Raw genomic sequence first — 27640 nt, forward strand, 5'->3', positions numbered from 1 at the left:
CTTCTGGACGATAGTGGGGTGAACAGCTAGCGGCTCGGCTGGCTGAGGTCCTTGATGATCTTCATGGCCTTCCTGTGACATCGGGTGGTGTAGGCGTCCTGGAGGGCAGGCAGTTTTCCCCCGGTGATACGTTGTGCAGACCTCACTACCCTCTGGAGAGCCCTGCGGTTGTGGGCTCCAGGCGGTGATACAGCCCGACAAGATGCTCTCAATTGTGCACCTGTAAAGGTTAGTGAGGATTTTGTGTGACAAGCCACTCAGTACTGGTACTTCCTGTATATAGCCATGTTATTACCTGGTACTTCCTGTATATAGCCATGTTATTACCTGGTACTTCCTGTATATAGCCATGTTATTACCTGGTACTCCCTGTATATAGCCATGTTATTACCTGGTACTTCCTGTCTATAGCCATGTTATTACCTGGTACTTCCTGTATATAGCCACATTATTACCTGGTACTTCCTGTATATAGCCATGTAATTACCTGGTACTTCCTGTATATAGCCATGTTATTACCTGGCACTTCCTGTATATAGCCATGTTATTACCTGGTACTCCCTGTATATAGCCATGTTATTACCTGGTACTTCCTGTATATAGCCATGTTATTACCTGGTACTTCCTGTATATAACCATGTTATTACCTGGTACTTCCTGTATATAGCCATGTTATTACCTGATACTCCCTGTATATAGCCATGTTATTACCTGGTACTTCCTGTATATAGCCATGTTATTACCTGATACTCCCTGTATATAGCCATGTTATTACCTGGTACTTCCTGTATATAGCCATGTTATTACCTGATACTCCCTGTATATAGCCATGTTATTACCTGGTACTCCCTGTATATAGCCATGTTATTACCTGGTACTTCCTGTATATAACCATGTTATTACCTGGTACTTCCTGTATATAGCCATGTTATTACCTGGTACTCCCTGTATATAGCCATGTTATCACCTGGTACTCCCTGTATATAACCATGTTATTACCTCCCTGTATATAGCCATGTTATTACCTGGTACTTCCTGTATATAACCATGTTATTACCTGGTACTTCCTGTATATAGCCATGTTATTACCTGGTACTTCCTGTATATAGCCATGTTATTACCTGGTACTTCCTGTATATAGCCATGTTATTACCTGGTACTTCCTGTATATAGCCATGTTATTACCTGGTTCTTCCTTTATATAGCCATGTTATTACCTGGTACTTCCTGTATATAGCCATGTTATTACCTGGTACTTCCTGTCTATAGCCATGTTATTACATGGTACTTCCTGTCTATAGCCATGTTATGACCTGGTACTTCCTGTATATAGCCATGTTATTACCTGGTACTTCCTGTATATAGCCATGTTATTACCTGGTACTTCCTGTCTATAGCCATGTTATTACCTGGTACTTCCTGTATATAGCCATGTTATTACCTGGTACTTCCTGTATATAGCCATGTTATTACCTGGTACTTCCTGTCTATAGCCATGTTATTACCTGGTACTTCCTGTATATAGCCATGTTATTACCTGGTACTTCCTGTCTATAGCCATGTTATTACCCGGTACTTCCTGTATATAGCCATGTTATTACCTGGTACTTCCTGTATATAGCCATGTTATTACCTGGTACTTCCTGTATATAACCATGTTATTACCTGGTACTTCCTGTATATAGCCATGTTATTACCTGGTACTTCCTGTCTATAGCCATGTTATTACCTGGTACTTCCTGTATATAGCCATGTTATTACCTGGTACTTCCTGTATATAACCATGTTATTACCTGGTACTTCCTGTATATAGCCATGTTATTACCTGGTACTTCCTGTCTATAGCCATGTTATTACCTGGTACTTCCTGTATATAGCCATGTTATTACCTGGTACTTCCTGTATATAACCATGTTATTACCTGGTACTTCCTGTCTATAGCCATGTTATTACCTGGTACTTCCTGTCTATAGCCATGTTATTACCTGGTACTTCCTGTATATAGCCATGTTATGACCTGGTACTTCCTGTATATAGCCATGTTATTACCTGGTACTTCCTGTATATAGCCATGTTATTACCTGGTACTTCCTGTATTTAGCCATGGTATTACCTGGTACTTCCTGTATATAGCCATGTTATTACCTGGTACTTCCTGTATATAGCCATGTTATTACCTGGTACTTCCTGTATATAGCCATGTTATTACCTGGTACTTCCTGTATATAGCCATGGTATTACCTGGTACTTCCTGTATATAGCCATGTTATGACCTGGTACTTCCTGTATATAGCCATGGTATTACCTGGTACTTCCTGTCTATAGCCATGTTATTACCTGGTACTTCCTGTATATAGCCATGTTATGACCTGGTACTTCCTGTATATAGCCATGTTATTACCTGGTACTTCCTGTATATAGCCATGTTATTACCTGGTACTCCCTGTATATAGCCATGTTATTACCTGGTACTTCCTGTATATAGCCATGTTATTACCTGGTACTCCCTGTATATAGCCATGTTATTACCTGGTACTTCCTGTATATAGCCATGGTATGACCTGGTACTTCCTGTATATAGCCATGTTATTACCTGGTACTTCCTGTATATAGCCATGTTATTACCTGGTACTTCCTGTATATAGCCATGTTATTACCTGGTACTTCCTGTATATAGCCATGGTATGATCTGGTACTTCCTGTATATAGCCATGTTATTACCTGGTACTAACCCTAACCCTAACCCTAACCCTATTATTTCTCTATTGTCTTTCTCTCTGCGTTGTTGGGAAGGGCCCATTTCACTGTTAGTCTACACCTGTTGTTTACGGAGCATGTGACAAATAGAATGTGATTTAATTGTGTGTCTGTGTTTTCATGAGGGCTTGTGTGTGTGTGTGTGTGTGTGTGTGTGTGTGTGTGTGTGTGTGTGTGTGTGTGTGTGTGTGTTTTTCCAGAAAGTCTAGGAGGGCCACTGAAGTATCTACATCAACAGACAGTGTCTAGTAGGGAAGGTCAACAGACAGTGTCCAGGAGGAAAGGTCAACAGACAGTGTCTAGGAGGGAATGTCAACACACAGTGTCTAGGGGGGAAGGTCAACAGACAGTGTCTAGGAGGGAAGGTCAACAGACAGTGTCTAGGAGGGAAGGTCAACAGACAGTGTCTAGGAGGGAAGGTCAACAGACAGTGTCTAGGGGGGAAGGTCAACAGACAGTGTCCATGAGGGAAGGTCAACAGACAGTGTCCAGGAGGGAAGGTCAACAGACAGGGGGAAGGTCAACAGGCAGTGTCTAGGGGGAAGGTCAACAGACAGTGTCTAGGAGGGAAGGTCAACAGACAGTGTCTATGGGGGAAGGTCAACAGACAAGAGGGAAGGTCAACAGGCGGTGTCTAGGGGGGAAGGTCAACCAGACAGTGTCTAGGAGGGAAGGTCAACAGATGGTGTCTAGGAGGGAAGGTCAACAGACAGTGTCCAGGAGGGAAGGTCAACAGACAGTGTCTAAGAGGGAAGGTCAGCAGACACGAGGGAAGGTCAACAGACAGTGTCTAGGAGGGAAGGTCAACAGACAGTGTCTAGGAGGGAAGGTCAACAGACAGTGTCTAGGAGGGAAGGTCAACAGACAGTGTCTATGTGGGAAGGTCAACAGACAAGAGGGAAGGTCAACAGAAGGTGTCTAGTGGGGAAGGTCAACAGACAGTGTCCAGGAGGGAAGGTCAACAGATGGTGTCTAGGAGGGAAGGGCAACAGACAGTGTCCAGGAGGGAAGGTCAACAGACAGTGTCTAAGAGGGAAGGTCAGCAGACACGAGGGAAGGTCAACAGACAGTGTCTAAGAGGGAAGGTCAACAGACAGGAGGAAATGTCAACAGACTGTCTAGGAGGGAAGGTCAACGGACAGTGTCTAGGAGGGTAGGTCAACAGACACGAGGGAAGGTCAACAGACAGTGTCTAGGGGGAAGGTCAACAGACAGTGTCTAGGAGGGAAAATCGACAGACAGCGTCTAGGGGGGGAAGGTCAACAGGCAGGGGGGGAAGATCAACAGGCAGGGGGGAAAGATCAACAGACAAGAGGGAAGGTCAACAGACAGGGGGGAAGGTCAACAGACAGTGCCTAGGAGGGAAGGTCAACAGATGGTGTCTAGGAGGGAAGGTCAACAGATGGTGTCTAGGAGGGAAGGTCAACAGACAGGGGGGAAGGTCAACAGGCAGGAGAAAAGATCAACAGACAAGAGGGAAGGTCAACAGACAGGGGGGAAGGTCAACAGACAGGAGGGAAGGTCAACAGACAGGAGGAAAGGTCAACAGGCAGGGGGGAAGGTCAACAGACAGGAGGGGAGGTCAACAGACAGGAGGCAAGGTCAACAGACAGGAGGGAATGTCAACAGACTGTCTAGGAGGGAAGGTCAACAGACACAAGGGAAGGTCACCAGACAGTGTCTAGGAGGGAAGGACAACAGACAGTGTCTAGGAGGGAAGGACAACAGACAGGGGGGAAGGTCAACATACAGTGTCTAGGAGGGAAGGTCAACAGACAGGAGGGAAGGTCAACAGACAGTGTCTAGGAGGGAAGGACAACAGACAGGGGGAAGGTCAACAGGCAGTGTCTAGGAGGGAAGGTCAACAGACAGTGCCTATGGGGGAAGGTCAGCAGACAGGAGGGAAGGTCAGCAAACAGTGTCTAGGAGGGAAGGACAACAGACAGGAGGGAAGGTCAACAGACAGGAGGGAAGGTCAACAGACAGGAGGGAAGGTCAACAGACAGTGTCTAGGAGGGAAGGACAACAGACAGGGGGAAGGTCAACAGGCAGTGTCTAGGAGGGAAGGTCAACAGACAGTGCCTATGGGGGAAGGTCAGCAGACAGGAGGGAAGGTCAGCAAACAGTGTCTAGGAGGGAAGGACAACAGACAGGAGGGAAGGTCAACAGACAGGAGGGAAGGTCAACAGACAGGAGGGAAGGTCAACAGACAGTGACAGACAGGGATAAGTGTGAGGGGCTCATGCCTCCGACCTCTGACCCTGGTTCCACACAGTACAAACGGCCTGTTTCTCCGTGACCCCTGCCAGTCAGACAGAACTCAGAGGGCAACCCTGGTTCCACACAGTACAAACGGCCGTAAGGTTTCTCTCAGAGCCTTGACTCACTGTGGTGTCCATTGGAAAAGTGTTATCTCAGCCAGCCTCGCTACAGGAAGCTGTGTTTATCACTTCCTCCCAGTTGTAGTTTGTTTAGGGCTTCATCATATGATCAGGTTGCCTTACAGAAACCGAGGCCCAAATGGCACACTATTCACTAAATATAGCGCACTACTTCCATAGGGCTCTGGTTAAAAGTAGTGCACTAGATAAGGAATAGAGGGCCATTTGGGACAGATACGAGAAAGCGAGAGAGAGAGAGAGAGAGGGCCCATTGTGCCTTGTGCTCATCAACAGCCCTCCTGGGACCTCAGGACCCCCTATCACCTTATTGCAAATGTACTGGTGTATGAAAACAACAGCTATCTCAGGGTGACTGATCTCTCTGTTGGTTCTTCTTGAAGCTCTGGACGGAGAGCAGTGTTGTGTGGGATTTCAGAACGACAGGTTTCACTTCCCCTATCCAGCTGAACTCTGGATGAGTACCAAATGGCCCCCTATTGCCCGTAGTGCACTGCTTTCAACCAGAGCCCGGGTCAGAACTAGGGCACTATATAGGGAACAGGGTGCCGTTTGGGACACACACCTGCTGTATCACTGAGGCATGTCTGTTGGGCCGAGGTAATTTCACAACAATCACAGACGAACAAGGGGGCTGATCTGACACGGCTCAGAGGCTAAAGAGGAAACTCAGTGGACTGGTGTAGTCATCTGTCAGTTTTATATTCAGGCCAGTGGGTTGTAGTGAGACAGGCAGAGACTGACTGGATTTCAGACATGATGAGGAAAGAAGAAAAGTCTTTATGTTGTTGTTTCAGAAGGGTGATGTTATGTTGCCTCTCTCAGCTGACTGGGTGTCTAGTAGGAATGAATGTAACTCTGAGTCTCCTCCACTCTCTCTCAGCTGGCTGGGTGTCTAGTAGGAATGAATGTAACTCTGAGTCTCCTCCACTCTCTCTCAGCTGACTGGGTGTCTAGTAGGAATGAATGTAACTCTGAGTCTCCTCCACTCTCTCTCAGCTGACTGGGTGTCTAGTAGGAATGAATGTAACTCTGAGTCTCCTCCACTCTCTCTCAGCTGGCTGTGTGTCTAGTAGGAATGAATGTAACTCTGAGTCTCCTCCACTCTCTCTCAGCTGACTGGGTGTCTAGTAGGAATGAATGTAACTCTGAGTCTCCTCCACTCTCTCTCAGCTGACTGGGTGTCTAGTAGGAATGAATGTAACTCTGAGTCTCCACCACTCTCTCTCAGCTGGCTGGGTGTCTAGTAGGAATGAATGTAACTCTGAGTCTCCTCCACTCTCTCTCAGCTGGCTGGGTGTCTAGTAGGAATGAATGTAACTCTGAGTCTCCTCCACTCTCTCTCAGCTGACTGTGTCTCTAGTATCAGAATGAATGTAACTCTGAGTCTCCTCCACTCTCTCTCAGCTGACTGTGGCTCTAGTAGGAATGAATGTAACTCTGAGTCTCCTCCACTCTCTCTCAGCTGGCTGGGTGTCTAGTAGGAATGAATGTAACTCTGAGTCTCCACCACTCTCTCTCAGCTGGCTGGGTGTCTAGTAGGAATGAATGTAACTCTGAGTCTCCTCCACTCTCTCTCAGCTGGCTGACTGTGTGTCTAGCAGGAATTAATGTAACTCTGAGTCTCCTCCACTCTCTCTCAGCTGGCTGACTGTGTCTAGTAGGAATGAATGTAACTCTGAGTCTCCTCCACTCTCTCTCAGCTGGCTGGGTGTCTAGTAGGAATGAATGTAACTCTGAGTCTCCTCCACTCTCTCTCAGCTGGCTGGGTGTCTAGTAGGAATGAATGTAACTCTGAGTCTCCTCCACTCTCTCTCAGCTGGCTGGGTGTCTAGTAGGAATGAATGTAACTCTGAGTCTCCTCCACTCTCTCTCAGCTGGCTGGGTGTCTAGTAGGAATGAATGTAACTCTGAGTCTCCTCCACTCTCTCAGCTGGCTGTGTCTCTAGTAGGAATGAATGTAACTCTGAGTCTCCTCCACTCTCTCTCAGCTGACTGTGTCTCTAGTAGGAATGAATGTAACTCTGAGTCTCCTCCACTCTCTCTCAGCTGGCTGGGTGTCTAGTAGGAATGAATGTAACTCTGAGTCTCCTCCACTCTCTCTCAGCTGGCTGGGTGTCTAGTAGGAATGAATGTAACTCTGAGTCTCCTCCACTCTCTCTCAGCTGGCTGGGTGTCTAATAGGAATGAATGTGAGTCTCCTCCACTCTCTCTCAGCTGGCTGGGTGTCTAGTAGGAATGAATGTAACTCTGAGTCTCCTCCACTCTCTCAGCTGGCTGTGTCTCTAGTAGGAATGAATGTAACTCTGAGTCTCCTCCACTCTCTCAGCTGGCTGTGTCTCTAGTAGGAATGAATGTAACTCTGAGTCTCCTCCACTCTCTCTCAGCTGACTGTGTCTTTAGTAGGAATGAATGTAACTCTGAGTCTCCTCCACTCTCTCTCAGCTGGCTGGGTGTCTAGTAGGAATGAATGTAACTCTGAGTCTCCTCCACTCTCTCTCAGCTGGCTGGGTGTCTAGTAGGAATGAATGTAACTCTGAGTCTCCTCCACTCTCTCTCAGCTGGCTGGGTGTCTAGTAGGAATGAATGTAACTCTGAGTCTCCTCCACTCTCTCTCAGCTGGCTGGGTGTCTAGTAGGAATGAATGTAACTCTGAGTCTCCTCCACTCTCTCTCAGCTGGCTGGGTGTCTAGTAGGAATGAATGTAACTCTGAGTCTCCTCCACTCTCTCTCAGCTGGCTGGGTGTCTAGTAGGAATGAATGTAACTCTGAGTCTCCTCCACTCTCTCTCAGCTGGCTGGGTGTCTAGTAGGAATGAATGTAACTCTGAGTCTCCTCCACTCTCTCTCAGCTGGCTGGGTGTCTAGTAGGAATGAATGTAACTCCGAGTCTCCTCCACTCTCTCTCAGCTGGCTGGGTGTCTAGTAGGAATGAATGTAACTCTGAGTCTCCTCCACTCTCTCTCAGCTGGCTGGGTGTCTAGTAGGAATGAATGTAACTCTGAGTCTCCTCCACTCTCTCAGCTGGCTGTGTCTCTAGTAGGAATGAATGTAACTCTGAGTCTCCTCCACTCTCTCTCAGCTGACTGTGTCTCTAGTAGGAATGAATGTAACTCTGAGTCTCCTCCACTCTCTCTCAGCTGGCTGGGTGTCTAGTAGGAATGAATGTAACTCTGAGTCTCCTCCACTCTCTCTCAGCTGGCTGGGTGTCTAGTAGGAATGAATGTAACTCTGAGTCTCCTACACTCTCTCTCAGCTGACTGTGTATCTATCATCAGAATGAATGTAACTCTGAGTCTCCTCCACTCTCTCTCAGCTGGCTGGGTGTCTAGTGGGAATTAATGTAACTCTGAGTCTCCTCCACTCTCTCTCAGCTGACTGTGTGTCTAGTAGGAATGAATGTAACTCTGAGTCTCCTCCACTCTCTCTCAGCTGACTGTGTGTCTAGTAGGAATGAATGTAACTCTGAGTCTCCTCCACTCTCTCTCAGCTGGCTGTGTGTCTAGTAGGAATGAATGTAACTCTGAGTCTCCTCCACTCTCTCTCAGCTGACTGTGTGTCTAGTAGGAATTAATGTAACTCTGAGTCTCCTCCACTCTCTCTCAGCTGACTGTGTGTCTAGAATCAGAATGAATGTAACTCTGAGTCTCCTCCACTCTCTCTCAGCTGACTGTGTGTCTAGAATCAGAATGAATGTAACTCTGAGTCTCCTCCACTCTCTCTCAGCTGACTGTGTGTCTAGTAGGAATGAATATAACACTGAGTCTCCTCCACTCTCTCTCAGCTGGCTGACTGTGTGTCTAGTAGGAATGAATGTAACTCTGAGTCTCCTCCACTCTCTCTCAGCTGACTGTGTGTCTAGTATCAGAATGAATGTAACTCTGAGTCTCCTCCACTCTCTCTCAGCTGACTGTGTATCTAACATCAGAATGAATGTAACTCTGAGTCTCCTCCACTCTCTCTCAGCTGGCTGACTGTGTCTCTAGTATCAGAATGAATGTAACTCTGAGTCTCCTCCACTCTCTCTCAGCTGACTGTGTGTCTAGTATCAGACTGAATGTAACTTTGAGTCTCCTCCACTCTCTCTCAGCTGGCTGACTGTGTATCTAACATCAGAATGAATGTAACTCTGAGTCTCCTCCACTCTCTCTCAGCTGACTGTGTGTCTAGTATCAGACTGAATGTAACTCTGAGTCTCCTCCACTCTCTCTCAGCTGGCTGACTGTGTATCTAACATCAGAATGAATGTAACTCTGAGTCTCCTCCACTCTCTCTCAGCTGACTGGGTGTCTAGTAGGAATGAATGTAACTCTGAGTCTCCTCCACTCTCTCTCAGCTGACTGTGTATCTAACATCAGAATGAATGTAACTTTGAGTCTCCTCCACTCTCTCTCAGCTGGCTGACTGTGTATCTAACATCAGAATGAATGTAACTCTGAGTCTCCTCCACTCTCTCTCAGCTGACTGTGTATCTAATATCAGACTGAATGTAACTCTGAGTCTCCTCCACTCTCTCTCAGCTGGCTAGCTGTGTATCTAACATCAGAATGAATGTAACTCTGAGTCTCCTCCACTCTCTCTCCGCTGGCTGACTGTGTATCTAACATCAGAATGAATGTAACTCTGAGTCTCCTCCACTCTCTCTCAGCTGACTGACTGTGTATCTAACATCAGAATGAATGTAACTCTGAGTCTCCTCCACTCTCTCTCAGCTGGCTAGCTGTGTATCTAACATCAGAATGAATGTAACTCTGAGTCTCCTCCACTCTCTCTCAGCTGGCTGACTGTGTATCTAACATCAGAATGAATGTAACCCTGAGTCTCCTCCACTCTCTCTCAGCTGGCTGACTGTGTATCTAACATCAGAATGAATGTAACTCTGAGTCTCCTCCACTCTCTCTCAGCTGGCTGACTGTGTATCTAACATCAGAATGAATGTAACTCTGAGTCTCCTCCACTCTCTCTCAGCTGGCTGACTGTGTATCTAACATCAGAATTAATGTAACTCTGAGTCTCCTCCACACTCTCTCAGCTGACTGACTGTGTATCTAACATCAGAATGAATGTAACTCTGAGTCTCCTCCACTCTCTCTCAGCTGACTGTGTATCTAACATCAGAATGAATGTAACTCTGAGTCTCCTCCACTCTCTCTCAGCTGACTGTGTATCTAGTAGGAATTAATGTAACTCTGAGTCTCCTCCACTCTCTCTCAGCTGACTGTGTATCTAGTAGGAATGAATGTAACTCTGAGTCTCCTACACTCTCTCTCAGCTGACTGTGTATCTATCATCAGAATGAATGTAACTCTGAGTCTCCTCCCTTTACTTCTTACTTTGTTGATCACATGGTCTGTGGTTCCCCATGGGCTCTGGCCAAAGCGGCACACTATGCAGTGAGTATGATGCCGTTTGGGACTTGCCGCTCTTCTTTTCAGTCTGACTGCTCCCACCTTGACCCCTGTAAGAGAGAGAGGAAAGATATGTTCACATTCGTCTTAACATGTCCTGCTCCCAGAACATGTCCCCACTTACCAGCATCTCAAGAGAGATCAACAGCCTCTGAAAGGGTTTTGTGTGCAGAGCAATAGACATCCATGTCACATGGTAGACAAGGAAAGAGCCACTTAAAGGACATTACATCTCCTCAGAGAGATCTTAAAGAACATTACATCTCCTCAGAGAGAGAGAGGGAGAGATCTTAAAGGACATTACATCTCCTCAGAGAGATCTTAAAGAACATTACATCTCCTCAGAGAGATCTTAAAGAACATTACATCTCCTCTCAGAGAGATCTTAAAGAAAATTACATCTCCTCAGAGAGATCTTAAAGAACATTACATCTCCTCAGAGAGAGAGAGATCTTAAAGAACATTACATCTCCTCAGAGAGATCTTAAAGGACATTACATCTCCTCAGAGAGATCTTAAAGGACATTACATCTCCTCAGAGAGATCTTAAAGGACATTACATCTCCTCTCAGAGAGATCTTAAAGAACATTACATCTCCTCAGAGAGATCTTAAAGGACATTACATCTCCTCAGAGAGATCTTAAAGGACATTACATCTCCTCAGAGAGATCTTAAAGGACATTACATCTCCTCTCAGAGAGATCTTAAAGGACATTACATCTCCTCTCAGAGAGATCTTAAAGAACATTACATCTCCTCAGAGAGATCTTAAAGGACATTACATCTCCTCAGAGAGATCTTAAAGGACATTACATCTCCTCTCAGAGAGATCTTAAAGAACATTACATCTCCTCAGAGAGATCTTAAAGGACATTACATCTCCTCAGAGAGATCTTAAAGAACATTACATCTCCTCAGAGAGATCTTAAAGGACATTACATCTCCTCAGAGAGATCTTAAAGAACATTACATCTCCTCAGAGAGATCTTAAAGGACATTACATCTCCTCAGAGAGAGAGAGAGAGAGATCTTAAAGGACATTACATCTCCTCAGAGAGATCTTAAAGGACATTACATCTCCTCAGAGAGAGAGAGAGAGAGATCTTAAAGGACATTACATCTCCTCAGAGAGATCTTAAAGGACATTACATCTCCTCTCAGAGAGATCTTAAAGGACATTACATCTCCTCAGAGAGATCTTAAAGGACATTACATCTCCTCAGAGAGAGAGAGAGAGAGAGAGAGAGATCTTAAAGGACATTAAATCTCCTCAGAGAGATCTTAAAGGACATTACATCTCCTCAGAGAGAGAGAGAGAGAGATCTTAAAGGACATTACATCTCCTCAGAGAGATCTTAAAGAACATTACATATCCTCAGAGAGAGAGAGAGATCTTAAAGGACATTAAATCTCCTCAGAGAGATCTTAAAGGACATTACATCTCCTCAGAGAGAGAGAGGGAGAGATCTTAAAGGACATTAAATCTCCTCAGAGAGATCTTAAAGGACATTACATCTCCTCAGAGAGAGAGAGAGAGAGATCTTAAAGGACATTAAATCTCCTCAGAGAGATCTTAAAGGACATTACATCTCCTCAGAGAGATCTTAAAGAACATTACATATCCTCAGAGAGATCTTAAAGGACATTACATCTCCTCAGAGAGATCTTAAAGGACATTACATCTCCTCAGAGAGAGAGAGAGATCTTAAAGGACATTACATCTCTTCAGAGAGATCTTAAAGGACATTACATCTCTTCAGAGAGATCTTAAAGAACATTACATCTCCTCAGAGAGATCTTAAAGAACATTACATCTCCTCAGAGAGATCTTAAAGAACATTACATCTCCTCAGAGAGATCTTAAAGAAAATTACATCTCCTCAGAGAGATCTTAAAGGACATTACATCTCCTCAGAGAGATCTTAAAGGACATTACATCTCCTCAGAGAGAGAGAGAGATCTTAAAGGACATTACATCTCCTCAGAGAGATCTTAAAGGACATTACATCTCCTCAGAGAGAGAGAGAGATCTTAAAGGACATTACATCTCCTCAGAGAGATCTTAAAGAACATTACATCTCCTCTCAGAGAGATCTTAAAGAACATTACATCTCCTCTCAGAGAGATCTTAAAGAACATTACATCTCCTCTCAGAGAGATCTTAAAGGACATTACATCTCCTCAGAGAGATCTTAAAGGACATTACATCTCCTCAGAGAGAGAGAGAGAGAGAGATCTTAAAGGACATTAAATCTCCTCAGAGAGATCTTAAAGGACATTACATCTCCTCAGAGAGAGAGAGATCTTAAAGGACATTACATCTCCTCAGAGAGAGAGAGAGAGAGAGATCTTAAAGGACATTAAATCTCCTCAGAGAGATCTTAAAGGACATTACATCTCCTCAGAGAGAGAGAGAGAGAGATCTTAAAGGACATTACATCTCCTCAGAGAGAGAGAGGGAGAGATCTTACAGGACATTACATCTCCTCAGAGAGATCTTAAAGGACATTACATCTCTTCAGAGAGATCTTAAAGAACATTACATCTCCTCAGAGAGATCTTAAAGGACATTACATCTCCTCAGAGAGAGAGAGAGAGATCTTAAAGAACATTACATCTCCTCAGAGAGAGAGAGAGAGATCTTAAAGAACATTACATCTCCTCAGAGAGATCTTAAAGAACATTACATCTCCTCAGAGAGAGAGAGAGAGATCTTAAAGAACATTACATCTCCTCAGAGAGAGAGAGATCTTAAAGAACATTACATCTCCTCTCAGAGAGATCTTAAAGAACATTACATCTCCTCAGAGAGATCTTAAAGGACATTACATCTCCTCAGAGAGAGAGAGATCTTAAAGAACATTACATCTCCTCAGAGAGATCTTAAAGAACATTACATCTCCTCAGAGAGAGAGAGATCTTAAAGAACATTACATCTCCTCAGAGAGATCTTAAAGAACATTACATCTCCTCTCAGAGAGATCTTAAAGAACATTACATCTCCTCAGAGAGATCTTAAAGGACATTACATCTCCTCAGAGAGATCTTAAAGAACATTACATCTCCTCAGAGAGAGAGAGATCTTAAAGAACATTACATCTCCTCTCAGAGAGATCTTAAAGGACATTACATCTCCTCAGAGAGATCTTAAAGAACATTACATCTCCTCAGAGAGAGAGAGAGAGATCTTAAAGAACATTACATCTCCTCAGAGAGAGAGAGATCTTAAAGAACATTACATCTCCTCTCAGAGAGATCTTAAAGAACATTACATCTCCTCAGAGAGATCTTAAAGGACATTACATCTCCTCAGAGAGAGAGAGATCTTAAAGAACATTACATCTCCTCAGAGAGATCTTAAAGAACATTACATCTCCTCAGAGAGAGAGAGATCTTAAAGAACATTACATCTCCTCTCAGAGAGATCTTAAAGAACATTACATCTCCTCAGAGAGATCTTAAAGAACATTACATCTCCTCAGAGAGAGAGAGAGAGAGAGAGATCTTAAAGAACATTACATCTCCTCAGAGAGATCTTAAAGAACATTACATCTCCTCAGAGAGAGATCTTAAAGAACATTACATCTCCTCAGAGAGAGAGAGAGAGATCTTAAAGAACATTACATCTCCTCAGAGAGATCTTAAAGAACATTACATCTCCTCTCAGAGAGATCTTAAAGAACATTACATCTCCTCAGAGAGATCTTAAAGGACATTACATCTCCTCAGAGAGAGATGGAAGTAGAGAGAGAAAGGCCTTCAACTGAGCACATGGCGTAGAGAGAGAGGGGGGATGGAGGGAGAGATTGAGGGAGGGAGATAGAGAGTGAGAGAGAGAGAAGAGAGGGGGATAGGGACAAGAGGGAGAGAGAGAGAAGAGAGGGGGATAGGGACAAGAGGGAGAGAGAGAAGAGAGAGAGAGAGAGAGAGAGAGAGAGAGAGATCTTAAAGGACATTACATCTCCTCTCAGAGAGATCTTAAAGAACATTACATCTCCTCTCAGAGAGATCTTAAAGGACATTACATCTCCTCAGAGAGATCTTAAAGGACATTACATCTCCTCAGAGAGAGAGAGAGAGAGAGATCTTAAAGGACATTACATCTCCTCAGAGAGATCTTAAAGGACATTACATCTCCTCAGAGAGATCTTAAAGAACATTACATCTCCTCAGAGAGAGAGAGAGAGAGATCTTAAAGAACATTACATCTCCTCAGAGAGAGAGAGAGAGATCTTAAAGAACATTACATCTCCTCAGAGAGATCTTAAAGGACATTACATCTCCTCAGAGAGATCTTAAAGGACATTACATCTCCTCAGAGAGATCTTAAAGGACATTACATCTCCTCAGAGAGATCTTAAAGGACATTACATCTCCTCAGAGAGAGAGAGGGAGAGATCTTACAGGACATTACATCTCCTCAGAGAGAGAGAGAGAGAGATCTTAAAGGACATTACATCTCCTCAGAGAGAGAGAGGGAGAGATCTTACAGGACATTACATCTCCTCAGAGAGAGAGAGAGAGAGATCTTACAGGACATTACATCTCCTCAGAGAGATCTTAAAGGACATTACATCTCTTCAGAGAGATCTTAAAGGACATTACATCTCCTCAGAGAGATCTTAAAGAACATTACATCTCCTCTCAGAGAGATCTTAAAGAACATTACATCTCCTCAGAGAGATCTTAAAGGACATTACATCTCCTCAGAGAGAGAGAGAGAGATCTTAAAGAACATTACATCTCCTCAGAGAGATCTTAAAGAACATTACATCTCCTCAGAGAGAGGGAGAGATCTTAAAGAACATTACATCTCCTCAGAGAGATCTTAAAGGACATTACATCTCCTCAGAGAGATCTTAAAGAACATTACATCTCCTCAGAGAGATCTTAAAGAACATTACATCTCCTCAGAGAGATCTTAAAGGACATTACATCTCCTCTCAGAGAGAGAGAGAGAGAGATCTTAAAGGACATTACATCTCCTCAGAGAGATCTTAAAGAACATTACATCTCTTCAGAGAGATCTTAAAGAACATTACATCTCCTCAGAGAGATCTTAAAGAACATTACATCTCCTCAGAGAGATCTTAAAGAACATTACATCTCCTCAGAGAGATCTTAAAGGACATTACATCTCCTCTCAGAGAGAGAGAGAGAGAGATCTTAAAGGACATTACATCTCCTCAGAGAGATCTTAAAGGACATTACATCTCCTCTCAGAGAGATCTTAAAGAACATTACATCTCCTCAGAGAGATCTTAAAGAACATTACATCTCCTCAGAGAGATCTTAAAGGACATTACATCTCCTCAGAGAGATCTTAAAGGACATTACATCTCCTCAGAGAGAGATGGAAGTAGAGAGAGAAAGGCCTTCAACTGAGCACATGGCGTAGAGAGAGAGGGGGGATGGAGGGAGAGATTGAGGGAGGGAGATAGAGAGTGAGAGAGAGAGAAGAGAGGGGGATAGGGACAAGAGGGAGAGAGAGAGAAGAGAGGGGGATAGGGACAAGAGGGAGAGAGAGAAGAGAGAGAGAGAGAGAGAGAGAGAGAGAGAGAGATCTTAAAGGACATTAAATCTCCTCAGAGAGATCTTAAAGGACATTACATCTCCTCAGAGAGAGAGAGAGAGAGATCTTAAAGGACATTACATCTCCTCAGAGAGAGAGAGAGAGAGATCTTAAAGGACATTACATCTCCTCAGAGAGAGAGAGGGAGAGAGAGAGATCTTAAAGGACATTAAATCTCCTCAGAGAGATCTTAAAGGACATTACATCTCCTCAGAGAGATCTTAAAGGACATTACATCTCCTATCAGAGAGATCTTAAAGAACATTACATATCCTCAGAGAGATCTTAAAGGACATTACATCTCCTCTCAGAGAGATCTTAAAGGACATTACATCTCCTCAGAGAGATCTTAAAGAACATTACATCTCCTCAGAGAGATCTTAAAGAACATTACATCTCCTCAGAGAGATCTTAAAGAACATTACATCTCCTCAGAGAGATCTTAAAGAACATTACATCTCCTCAGAGAGATCTTAAAGAACATTACATCTCCTCAGAGAGATCTTAAAGGACATTACATCTCCTCAGAGAGAGAGAGAGAGAGAGAGAGATCTTAAAGGACATTAAATCTCCTCAGAGAGATCTTAAAGGACATTACATCTCCTCAGAGAGAGAGAGAGAGAGATCTTAAAGGACATTACATCTCCTCAGAGAGATCTTAAAGAACATTACATATCCTCAGAGAGAGAGAGAGATCTTAAAGGACATTAAATCTCCTCAGAGAGATCTTAAAGGACATTACATCTCCTCAGAGAGAGAGAGGGAGAGATCTTAAAGGACATTACATCTCTTCAGAGAGATCTTAAAGGACATTACATCTCCTCTCAGAGAGATCTTAAAGAACATTACATCTCCTCAGAGAGAGAGAGAGAGATCTTAAAGAACATTACATCTCCTCTCAGAGAGATCTTAAAGGACATTACATCTCCTCTCAGAGAGATCTTAAAGGACATTACATCTCCTCAGAGAGATCTTAAAGGACATTACATCTCCTCAGAGAGATCTTAAAGAACATTACATCTCCTCAGAGAGATCTTAAAGAACATTACATCTCCTCTCAGAGAGATCTTAAAGAACATTACATCTCCTCAGAGAGATCTTAAAGGACATTACATCTCCTCAGAGAGATCTTAAAGGACATTACATCTCCTCAGAGAGAGAGAGAGATCTTAAAGGACATTACATCTCCTCAGAGAGATCTTAAAGAACATTACATCTCCTCTCAGAGAGATCTTAAAGAACATTACATCTCCTCAGAGAGATCTTAAAGGACATTACATCTCCTCAGAGAGAGAGAGAGAGAGAGATCTTAAAGAACATTACATCTCCTCAGAGAGATCTTAAAGGACATTACATCTCCTCAGAGAGATCTTAAAGGACATTACATCTCCTCAGAGAGAGAGAGAGAGAGATCTTAAAGAACATTACATCTCCTCAGAGAGATCTTAAAGGACATTACATCTCCTCAGAGAGATCTTAAAGAACATTACATCTCCTCAGAGAGATCTTAAAGGACATTACATCTCCTCAGAGAGATCTTAAAGGACATTACATCTCCTCAGAGAGAGAGAGAGAGAGATCTTAAAGGACATTACATCTCCTCAGAGAGATCTTAAAGGACATTACATCTCCTCTCAGAGAGATCTTAAAGAACATTACATCTCCTCAGAGAGAGAGAGAGAGATCTTAAAGAACATTACATCTCCTCAGAGAGATCTTAAAGGACATTACATCTCCTCAGAGAGAGAGAGATCTTAAAGAACATTACATCTCCTCAGAGAGATCTTAAAGGACATTACATCTCCTCAGAGAGATCTTAAAGAACATTACATCTCCTCAGAGAGATCTTAAAGGACATTACATCTCCTCAGAGAGATCTTAAAGGACATTACATCTCCTCAGAGAGAGAGAGAGAGATCTTAAAGAACATTACATCTCCTCAGAGAGATCTTAAAGGACATTACATCTCCTCAGAGAGAGAGAGATCTTAAAGGACATTACATCTCCTCAGAGAGAGATGGAAGTAGAGAGAGAAAGGCCTTCAACTGAGCACATGGCGTAGAGAGAGAGGGGGGATGGAGGGAGAGATTGAGGGAGGGAGATAGAGAGTGAGAGAGAGAGAAGAGAGGGGGATAGGGACAAGAGGGAGAGAGAGAGAAGAGAGGGGGATAGGGACAAGAGGGAGAGAGAGAAGAGAGAGAGAGAGAGAGAGAGAGAGAGAGAGAGAGAGAGAGAGAGAGAGAGAGAAAGAGAGAGATTCAGACATGCTTCCTCAGGTGCCCTCTGCAGGACAAACTCAGGTGGTGCAGTCCAAGGGTCAAACGCACCGTGCCAAGACATTTATCAAATAGGTTTATCAGCTATTCCAAAACATTCTATCCTCATTACCCGGGGGCCTTTCTTTGAAACTTTTCAAAGCTCAGTCATCGATTCCAGTGAGCAAATAGCAGTCTGCCTCCATCGATGCCCCTCTCCCTAACTAATCTAATCTACAGCATTGACAGGAAACACAATGAGAGGAGAACAAACGTCTCTGCTAACAGAAGACCTTATCCCAGCCGTGCCAATGAACAGGGCTGATCAGTGTACCAGCCTTGTCTAGAACACCTTGGCTGTGTCCCAGGTGGCGCCCTATTCCTCTATATAGTGCACTACTTTTGATCTAGGGCGGCCCAAAGAGTACTGTATAGCGAATTGGGGGCCATTTCCAGCACAGCCTAGGTATTTGTCATCTTGTGTCTAATGAATTGTGGGTTGGTTTTGGGAGTGGAGGAACGGAGGAGTGGAGTCAGTTGTATTACCTGTAGTGGACACTCATTACAGGAGGAGAGGAGTCAGTTGTATTACCTGTAGTGGACACTCATTACAGGAGGAGTGGAGTCAGTGTTTTACCTGTAGTGGACACTCATTACAGGAGGAGTGGAGTCAGTGTTTTACCTACCTAGTGGACACGCATTACAGGAGGAGTGGAGTCAGTGTTTTACCTGTAGTGGTCACTCATTACAGGAGGAGTGGAGTCAGTGTTTTACCTGTAGTGGACACTCATTACAGGAGGAGTGGAGTCAGTTGTTTTACCTGTAGTGGTCACTCATTACAGGAGGAGTGGAGTCAGTGTTTTACCTGTAGTGGTCACTCATTACAGGAGGAGTGGAGTCAGTTGTTTTACCTGTAGTGGTCACTCATTACAGGAGGAGTGGAGTCAGTGTTTTACCTGTAGTGGTCACTCATTACAGGAGGAGTGGAGTCAGTTGTTTTACCTGTAGTGGTCACTCATTACAGGAGGAGTGGAGTCAGTGTTTTACCTGTAGTGGTCACTCATTACAGGAGGAGTGGAGTCAGTGTTTTACCTGTAGTGGACACTCATTACAGGAGGAGTGGAGTCAGTGTTTTACCTGTAGTGGTCACTCATTACAGGAGGAGTGGAGTCAGTGTTTTACCTACCTAGTGGACACTCATTACAGGAGGAGTGGAGTCAGTGTTTTACCTGTAGTGGTCACTCATTACAGGAGGAGTGGAGTCAGTGTTTTACCTGTAGTGGACACTCATTACAGGAGGAGTGGAGTCAGTGTTTTACCTGTAGTGGTCACTCATTACAGGAGGAGTGGAGTCAGTGTTTTACCTGTAGTGGTCACTCATTACAGGAGGAGTGGAGTCAGTGTTTTACCTGTAGTGGACACTCATTACAGGAGGAGTGGAGTCAGTGTTTTACCTACCTAGTGGACACTCATTACAGGAGGAGAGGAGTCAGTGTTTTACCTGTAGTGGTCACTCATTACAGGAGGAGTGGAGTCAGTGTTTTACCTGTAGTGGACACTCATTACAGGAGGAGTGGAGTCAGTGTTTTACCTACCTAGTGGTCACTCATTACAGGAGGAGTGGAGTCAGTGTTTTACCTACCTAGTGGACACTCATTACAGGAGGAGTGGAGTCAGTTGTTTTACCTGTAGTGGTCACTCATTACAGGAGGAATGGAGTCAGTGTTTTACCTACCTAGTGGACACTCATTACAGGAGGAGTGGAGTCAGTGTTTTACCTGTAGTGGTCACTCATTATAGGAGGAGTGGAGTCAGTGTTTTACCTGTAGTGGTCACTCATTACAGGAGGAGTGGAGTCAGTGTTTTACCTGTAGTGGTCACTTATTACAGGAGGAGTAGAGTCAGTGTTTTATCTGTAGTGGTCACTCATTACAGGAGGACTGGAGTCAGTGTTTTACCTGTAGTGGACACTCATTACAGGAGGAGTGGAGTCAGTGTTTTACCTGTAGTGGTCACTCATTACAGGAGGAGTGGAGTCAGTGTTTTACCTGTAGTGGACACTCATTACAGGAGGAGTGGAGTCAGTGTTTTACCTGTAGTGGTCACTCATTACAGGAGGAGTGGAGTCAGTGTTTTACCTACCTAGTGGACACTCATTACAGGAGGAGTGGAGTCAGTGTTTTACCTGTAGTGGTCACTCATTACAGGAGGAGTGGAGTCAGTGTTTTACCTGTAGTGGTCACTCATTACAGGAGGAGTGGAGTCAGTTGTTTTACCTGTAGTGGTCACTCATTACAGGAGGAGTGGAGTCAGTGTTTTACCTGTAGTGGTCACTCATTACAGGAGGAGTGGAGTCAGTGTTTTACCTGTAGTGGACACTCATTACAGGAGGAGTGGAGTCAGTGTTTTACCTGTAGTGGTCACTCATTACAGGAGGAGTGGAGTCAGTGTTTTACCTACCTAGTGGACACTCATTACAGGAGGAGTGGAGTCAGTGTTTTACCTGTAGTGGTCACTCATTACAGGAGGAGTGGAGTCAGTGTTTTACCTGTAGTGGACACTCATTACAGGAGGAGTGGAGTCAGTGTTTTACCTGTAGTGGTCACTCATTACAGGAGGAGTGGAGTCAGTGTTTTACCTGTAGTGGTCACTCATTACAGGAGGAGTGGAGTCAGTGTTTTACCTGTAGTGGACACTCATTACAGGAGGAGTGGAGTCAGTGTTTTACCTACCTAGTGGACACTCATTACAGGAGGAGTGGAGTCAGTGTTTTACCTGTAGTGGTCACTCATTACAGGAGGAGTGGAGTCAGTGTTTTACCTGTAGTGGACACTCATTACAGGAGGAGTGGAGTCAGTGTTTTACCTGTAGTGGTCACTCATTACAGGAGGAGTGGAGTCAGTGTTTTACCTACCTAGTGGACACTCATTACAGGAGGAGTGGAGTCAGTGTTTTACCTACCTAGTGGACACTCATTACAGGAGGAGTGGAGTCAGTGTTTTACCTGTAGTGGTCACTCATTACAGGAGGAGTGGAGTCAGTGTTTTACCTGTAGTGGTCACTCATTATAGGAGGAGTGGAGTCAGTGTTTTACCTGTAGTGGTCACTCATTACAGGAGGAGTGGAGTCAGTGTTTTACCTGTAGTGGTCACTCATTACAGGAGGAGTGGAGTCAGTGTTTTACCTACCTAGTGGACACTCATTACAGGAGGAGTGGAGTCAGTGTTTTACCTGTAGTGGTCACTCATTACAGGAGGAGTGGAGTCAGTGTTTTACCTGTAGTGGACACTCATTACAGGAGGAGTGGAGTCAGTGTTTTACCTGTAGTGGTCACTCATTACAGGAGGAGTGGAGTCAGTGTTTTACCTGTAGTGGTCACTCATTACAGGAGGAGTGGAGTCAGTGTTTTACCTGTAGTGGACACTCATTACAGGAGGAGTGGAGTCAGTGTTTTACCTACCTAGTGGACACTCATTACAGGAGGAGAGGAGTCAGTGTTTTACCTGTAGTGGTCACTCATTACAGGAGGAGTGGAGTCAGTGTTTTACCTGTAGTGGACACTCATTACAGGAGGAGTGGAGTCAGTGTTTTACCTACCTAGTGGTCACTCATTACAGGAGGAGTGGAGTCAGTGTTTTACCTACCTAGTGGACACTCATTACAGGAGGAGTGGAGTCAGTTGTTTTACCTGTAGTGGTCACTCATTACAGGAGGAATGGAGTCAGTGTTTTACCTACCTAGTGGACACTCATTACAGGAGGAGTGGAGTCAGTGTTTTACCTGTAGTGGTCACTCATTATAGGAGGAGTGGAGTCAGTGTTTTACCTGTAGTGGTCACTCATTACAGGAGGAGTGGAGTCAGTGTTTTACCTGTAGTGGTCACTTATTACAGGAGGAGTAGAGTCAGTGTTTTATCTGTAGTGGTCACTCATTACAGGAGGACTGGAGTCAGTGTTTTACCTGTAGTGGACACTCATTACAGGAGGAGTGGAGTCAGTGTTTTACCTGTAGTGGTCACTCATTACAGGAGGAGTGGAGTCAGTGTTTTACCTGTAGTGGACACTCATTACAGGAGGAGTGGAGTCAGTGTTTTACCTGTAGTGGTCACTCATTACAGGAGGAGTGGAGTCAGTGTTTTACCTACCTAGTGGACACTCATTACAGGAGGAGTGGAGTCAGTGTTTTACCTGTAGTGGTCACTCATTACAGGAGGAGTGGAGTCAGTGTTTTACCTGTAGTGGTCACTCATTACAGGAGGAGTGGAGTCAGTTGTTTTACCTGTAGTGGTCACTCATTACAGGAGGAGTGGAGTCAGTGTTTTACCTGTAGTGGTCACTCATTACAGGAGGAGTGGAGTCAGTGTTTTACCTGTAGTGGACACTCATTACAGGAGGAGTGGAGTCAGTGTTTTACCTGTAGTGGTCACTCATTACAGGAGGAGTGGAGTCAGTGTTTTACCTACCTAGTGGACACTCATTACAGGAGGAGTGGAGTCAGTGTTTTACCTGTAGTGGTCACTCATTACAGGAGGAGTGGAGTCAGTGTTTTACCTGTAGTGGACACTCATTACAGGAGGAGTGGAGTCAGTGTTTTACCTGTAGTGGTCACTCATTACAGGAGGAGTGGAGTCAGTGTTTTACCTGTAGTGGTCACTCATTACAGGAGGAGTGGAGTCAGTGTTTTACCTGTAGTGGACACTCATTACAGGAGGAGTGGAGTCAGTGTTTTACCTACCTAGTGGACACTCATTACAGGAGGAGTGGAGTCAGTGTTTTACCTGTAGTGGTCACTCATTACAGGAGGAGTGGAGTCAGTGTTTTACCTGTAGTGGACACTCATTACAGGAGGAGTGGAGTCAGTGTTTTACCTGTAGTGGTCACTCATTACAGGAGGAGTGGAGTCAGTGTTTTACCTACCTAGTGGACACTCATTACAGGAGGAGTGGAGTCAGTGTTTTACCTACCTAGTGGACACTCATTACAGGAGGAGTGGAGTCAGTGTTTTACCTGTAGTGGTCACTCATTACAGGAGGAGTGGAGTCAGTGTTTTACCTGTAGTGGTCACTCATTATAGGAGGAGTGGAGTCAGTGTTTTACCTGTAGTGGTCACTCATTACAGGAGGAGTGGAGTCAGTGTTTTACCTGTAGTGGTCACTTATTACAGGAGGAGTAGAGTCAGTGTTTTATCTGTAGTGGTCACTCATTACAGGAGGAGTGGAGTCAGTGTTTTACCTGTAGTGGTCACTCATTACAGGAGGAGTGGAGTCAGTGTTTTACCTGTAGTGGACACTCATTACAGGAGGAGTGGAGTCAGTGTTTTACCTTTAGTGGTCACTCATTACAGGAGGAGTGGAGTCAGTGTTTTACCTACCTAGTGGACACTCATTACAGGAGGAGTGGAGTCAGTGTTTTACCTGTAGTGGTCACTCATTACAGGAGGAGTGGAGTCAGTGTTTTACCTGTAGTGGTCACTCATTACAGGAGGAGTGGAGTCAGTTGTTTTACCTGTAGTGGTCACTCATTACAGGAGGAATGGAGTCAGTGTTTTACCTACCTAGTGGACACTCATTACAGGAGGAGTGGAGTCAGTGTTTTACCTGTAGTGGACACTCATTACAGGAGGAGTGGAGTCAGTGTTTTACCTGTAGTGGTCACTCATTACAGGAGGAGTGGAATCAGTGTTTTACCTACCTAGTGGACACTCATTACAGGAGGAGTGGAGTCAGTGTTTTACCTGTAGTGGTCACTCATTACAGGAGGAGTGGAGTCAGTGTTTTACCTGTAGTGGACACTCATTACAGGAGGAGTGGAGTCAGTGTTTTACCTGTAGTGGTCACTCATTACAGGAGGAGTGGAGTCAGTGTTTTACCTGTAGTGGACACTCATTACAGGAGGAGTGGAGTCAGTGTTTTACCTACCTAGTGGACACTCATTACAGGAGGAGTGGAGTCAGTGTTTTACCTGTAGTGGTCACTCATTACAGGAGGAGTGGAGTCAGTGTTTTACCTGTAGTGGACACTCATTACAGGAGGAGTGGAGTCAGTGTTTTACCTGTAGTGGTCACTCATTACAGGAGGAGTGGAGTCAGTGTTTTACCTACCTAGTGGACACTCATTACAGGAGGAGTGGAGTCAGTGTTTTACCTACCTAGTGGACACTCATTACAGGAGGAGTGGAGTCAGTGTTTTACCTGTAGTGGTCACTCATTACAGGAGGAGTGGAGTCAGTGTTTTACCTGTAGTGGTCACTCATTACAGGAGGAGTGGAGTCAGTGTTTTACCTGTAGTGGTCACTCATTATAGGAGGAGTGGAGTCAGTGTTTTACCTGTAGTGGTCACTCATTACAGGAGGAGTGGAGTCAGTGTTTTACCTGTAGTGGTCACTTATTACAGGAGGAGTAGAGTCAGTGTTTTATCTGTAGTGGTCACTCATTACAGGAGGAGTGGAGTCAGTGTTTTACCTGTAGTGGTCACTCATTACAGGAGGAGTGGAGTCAGTGTTTTACCTGTAGTGGACACTCATTACAGGAGGAGTGGAGTCAGTGTTTTACCTTTAGTGGTCACTCATTACAGGAGGAGTGGAGTCAGTGTTTTACCTACCTAGTGGACACTCATTACAGGAGGAGTGGAGTCAGTGTTTTACCTGTAGTGGTCACTCATTACAGGAGGAGTGGAGTCAGTGTTTTACCTGTAGTGGTCACTCATTACAGGAGGAGTGGAGTCAGTTGTTTTACCTGTAGTGGTCACTCATTACAGGAGGAGTAGAGTCAGTGTTTTACCTGTAGTGGTCACTCATTACAGGAGGAGTGGAGTCAGTGTTTTACCTGTAGTGGACACTCATTACAGGAGGAGTGGAGTCAGTGTTTTACCTGTAGTGGTCACTCATTACAGGAGGAGTGGAATCAGTGTTTTACCTACCTAGTGGACACTCATTACAGGAGGAGTGGAGTCAGTGTTTTACCTGTAGTGGTCACTCATTACAGGAGGAGTGGAGTCAGTGTTTTACCTGTAGTGGACACTCATTACAGGAGGAGTGGAGTCAGTGTTTTACCTGTAGTGGTCACTCATTACAGGAGGAGTGGAGTCAGTGTTTTACCTGTAGTGGTCACTCATTACAGGAGGAGGGGAGTCAGTGTTTTACCTGTAGTGGACACTCATTACAGGAGGAGTGGAGTCAGTGTTTTACCTACCTAGTGGACACTCATTATAGGAGGAGTGGAGTCAGTGTTTTACCTGTAGTGGTCACTCATTACAGGAGGAGTGGAGTCAGTGTTTTACCTGTAGTGGACACTCATTACAGGAGGAGTGGAGTCAGTGTTTTACCTGTAGTGGTCACTCATTACAGGAGGAGTGGAGTCAGTGTTTTACCTACCTAGTGGACACTCATTACAGGAGGAGTGGAGTCAGTGTTTTACCTACCTAGTGGACACTCATTACAGGAGGAGTGGAGTCAGTGTTTTACCTGTAGTGGTCACTCATTACAGGAGGAGTGGAGTCAGTGTTTTACCTGTAGTGGTCACTCATTACAGGAGGAGTGGAGTCAGTGTTTTACCTGTAGTGGTCACTCATTACAGGAGGAGTGGAGTCAGTGTTTTACCTGTAGTGGTCACTCATTACAGGAGGAGTGGAGTCAGTGTTTTACCTGTAGTGGTCACTCATTACAGGAGGAGTGGAGTCAGTGTTTTACCTGTCGTGGACACTCATTACAGGAGGAGTGGAGTCAGTGTTTTACCTGTAGTGGTCACTTATTACAGGAGGAGGATTAGAGTCAGTGTTTTATCTGTAGTGGTCACTCATTACAGGAGGAGTGGAGTCAGTGTTTTACCTGTAGTGGACACTCATTACAGGAGGAGTGGAGTCAGTTGTTTTACCTGTAGTGGTCACTCATTACAGGAGGAGTGGAGTCAGTGTTTTACCTACCTAGTGGACACTCATTACAGGAGGAGTGGAGTCAGTGCTTTACCTGTAGTGGTCACTCATTACAGGAGGAGTGGAGTCAGTGTTTTACCTGTAGTGGTCACTCATTACAGGAGGAGTGGAGTCAGTGTTTTACCTGTAGTGGTCACTCATTACAGGAGGAGTGGAGTCAGTGTTTTACCTGTAGTGGTCACTCATTACAGGAGGAGTGGAGTCAGTGTTTTACCTGTAGTGGTCACTCATTACAGGAGGAGTGGAGTCAGTGTTTTACCTGTAGTGGTCACTCATTACAGGAGGAGTGGAGTCAGTGTTTTACCTGTCGTGGACACTCATTACAGGAGGAGTGGAGTCAGTGTTTTACCTGTAGTGGTCACTTATTACAGGAGGAGTAGAGTCAGTGTTTTATCTGTAGTGGTCACTCATTACAGGAGGAGTGGAGTCAGTGTTTTACCTGTAGTGGACACTCATTACAGGAGGAGTGGAGTCAGTTGTTTTACCTGTAGTGGTCACTCATTACAGGAGGAGTGGAGTCAGTGTTTTACCTACCTAGTGGACACTCATTACAGGAGGAGTGGAGTCAGTGCTTTACCTGTAGTGGACACTCATTACAGGAGGAGTGGAGTCAGTGTTTTACCTGTAGTGGACACTCATTACAGGAGGAGTGGAGTCAGTTGTTTTACCTGTAGTGGTCACTCATTACAGGAGGAGTAGAGTCAGTGTTTTACCTACCTAGTGGACACTCATTACAGGAGGAGTGGAGTCTGTGTTTTACCTGTCGTGGTCACTCATTACAGGAGGAGTGGAGTCAGTGTTTTACCTGTCGTGGTCACTCATTACCAGGAACAATGGGAGATTTATAAGATCCTTCACAGCTCTGGATATGTAATTTCCTGTACGTGTGACATCAGAGAATACAGCAAGAAACATTAGGTTAAATGTTTATCACATACATGCGAACGAAACCTGGCAACATCCCCTGTTGTTTGTGTCATTGCTGTTGGTTGAGTTGAATTGACATGAGGTCAGTAGTTCCAGGACCTGTTGAAAGCCCTTCTCTGTCTGTAGAGGGAAGACACAGGAAGCTGTTAGAACAAGGACAGGAAGAACACATGGAGGAAAGAATGGTACAGCCTGACCAGTTCAAGTACACTGACAATGTCCCAAATGGCACTCTATTCCCTATATAGTGCACTACCTTTGACCAGAGCCCATAGGGGGATGGGGAGAGAAAGAGAGAGAGAGATAGAGAAAGAGAAAGAGAAAGAGAGAGAGAGAGAGAGAGAGAGAGAGAGAGAGAGAGAGAGAGAGAGAGAGAGAGAGAGAGAGAGAGAGAG

General features: G+C 44.7%; 1 long non-coding RNA gene across 1 annotated transcript in view; it reads right to left on the bottom strand.

The window, feature by feature from the left end:
* LOC149972652 (uncharacterized) overlaps positions 1 to 27640 on the bottom strand; it is a 27947-nt gene continuing 307 nt past the window's right edge. The window contains exons 1-3 of the long non-coding RNA XR_016491188.1: positions 27257 to 27640; positions 10489 to 10613; positions 1 to 220 (exon numbers count right to left, since the gene is read on the bottom strand). The exon at positions 27257 to 27640 is cut by the window's right edge and continues 307 nt beyond it. This is a non-coding gene — a long non-coding RNA (uncharacterized LOC149972652). The remainder of the gene's footprint in view (positions 221 to 10488; positions 10614 to 27256) is intronic.

Source organism: Oncorhynchus mykiss, chromosome 23, assembly GCF_057628025.1.
Source record: "Oncorhynchus mykiss isolate SJ-2025 chromosome 23, ASM5762802v1, whole genome shotgun sequence".
NCBI classification, from domain to species: Eukaryota; Metazoa; Chordata; class Actinopteri; order Salmoniformes; family Salmonidae; genus Oncorhynchus; species Oncorhynchus mykiss.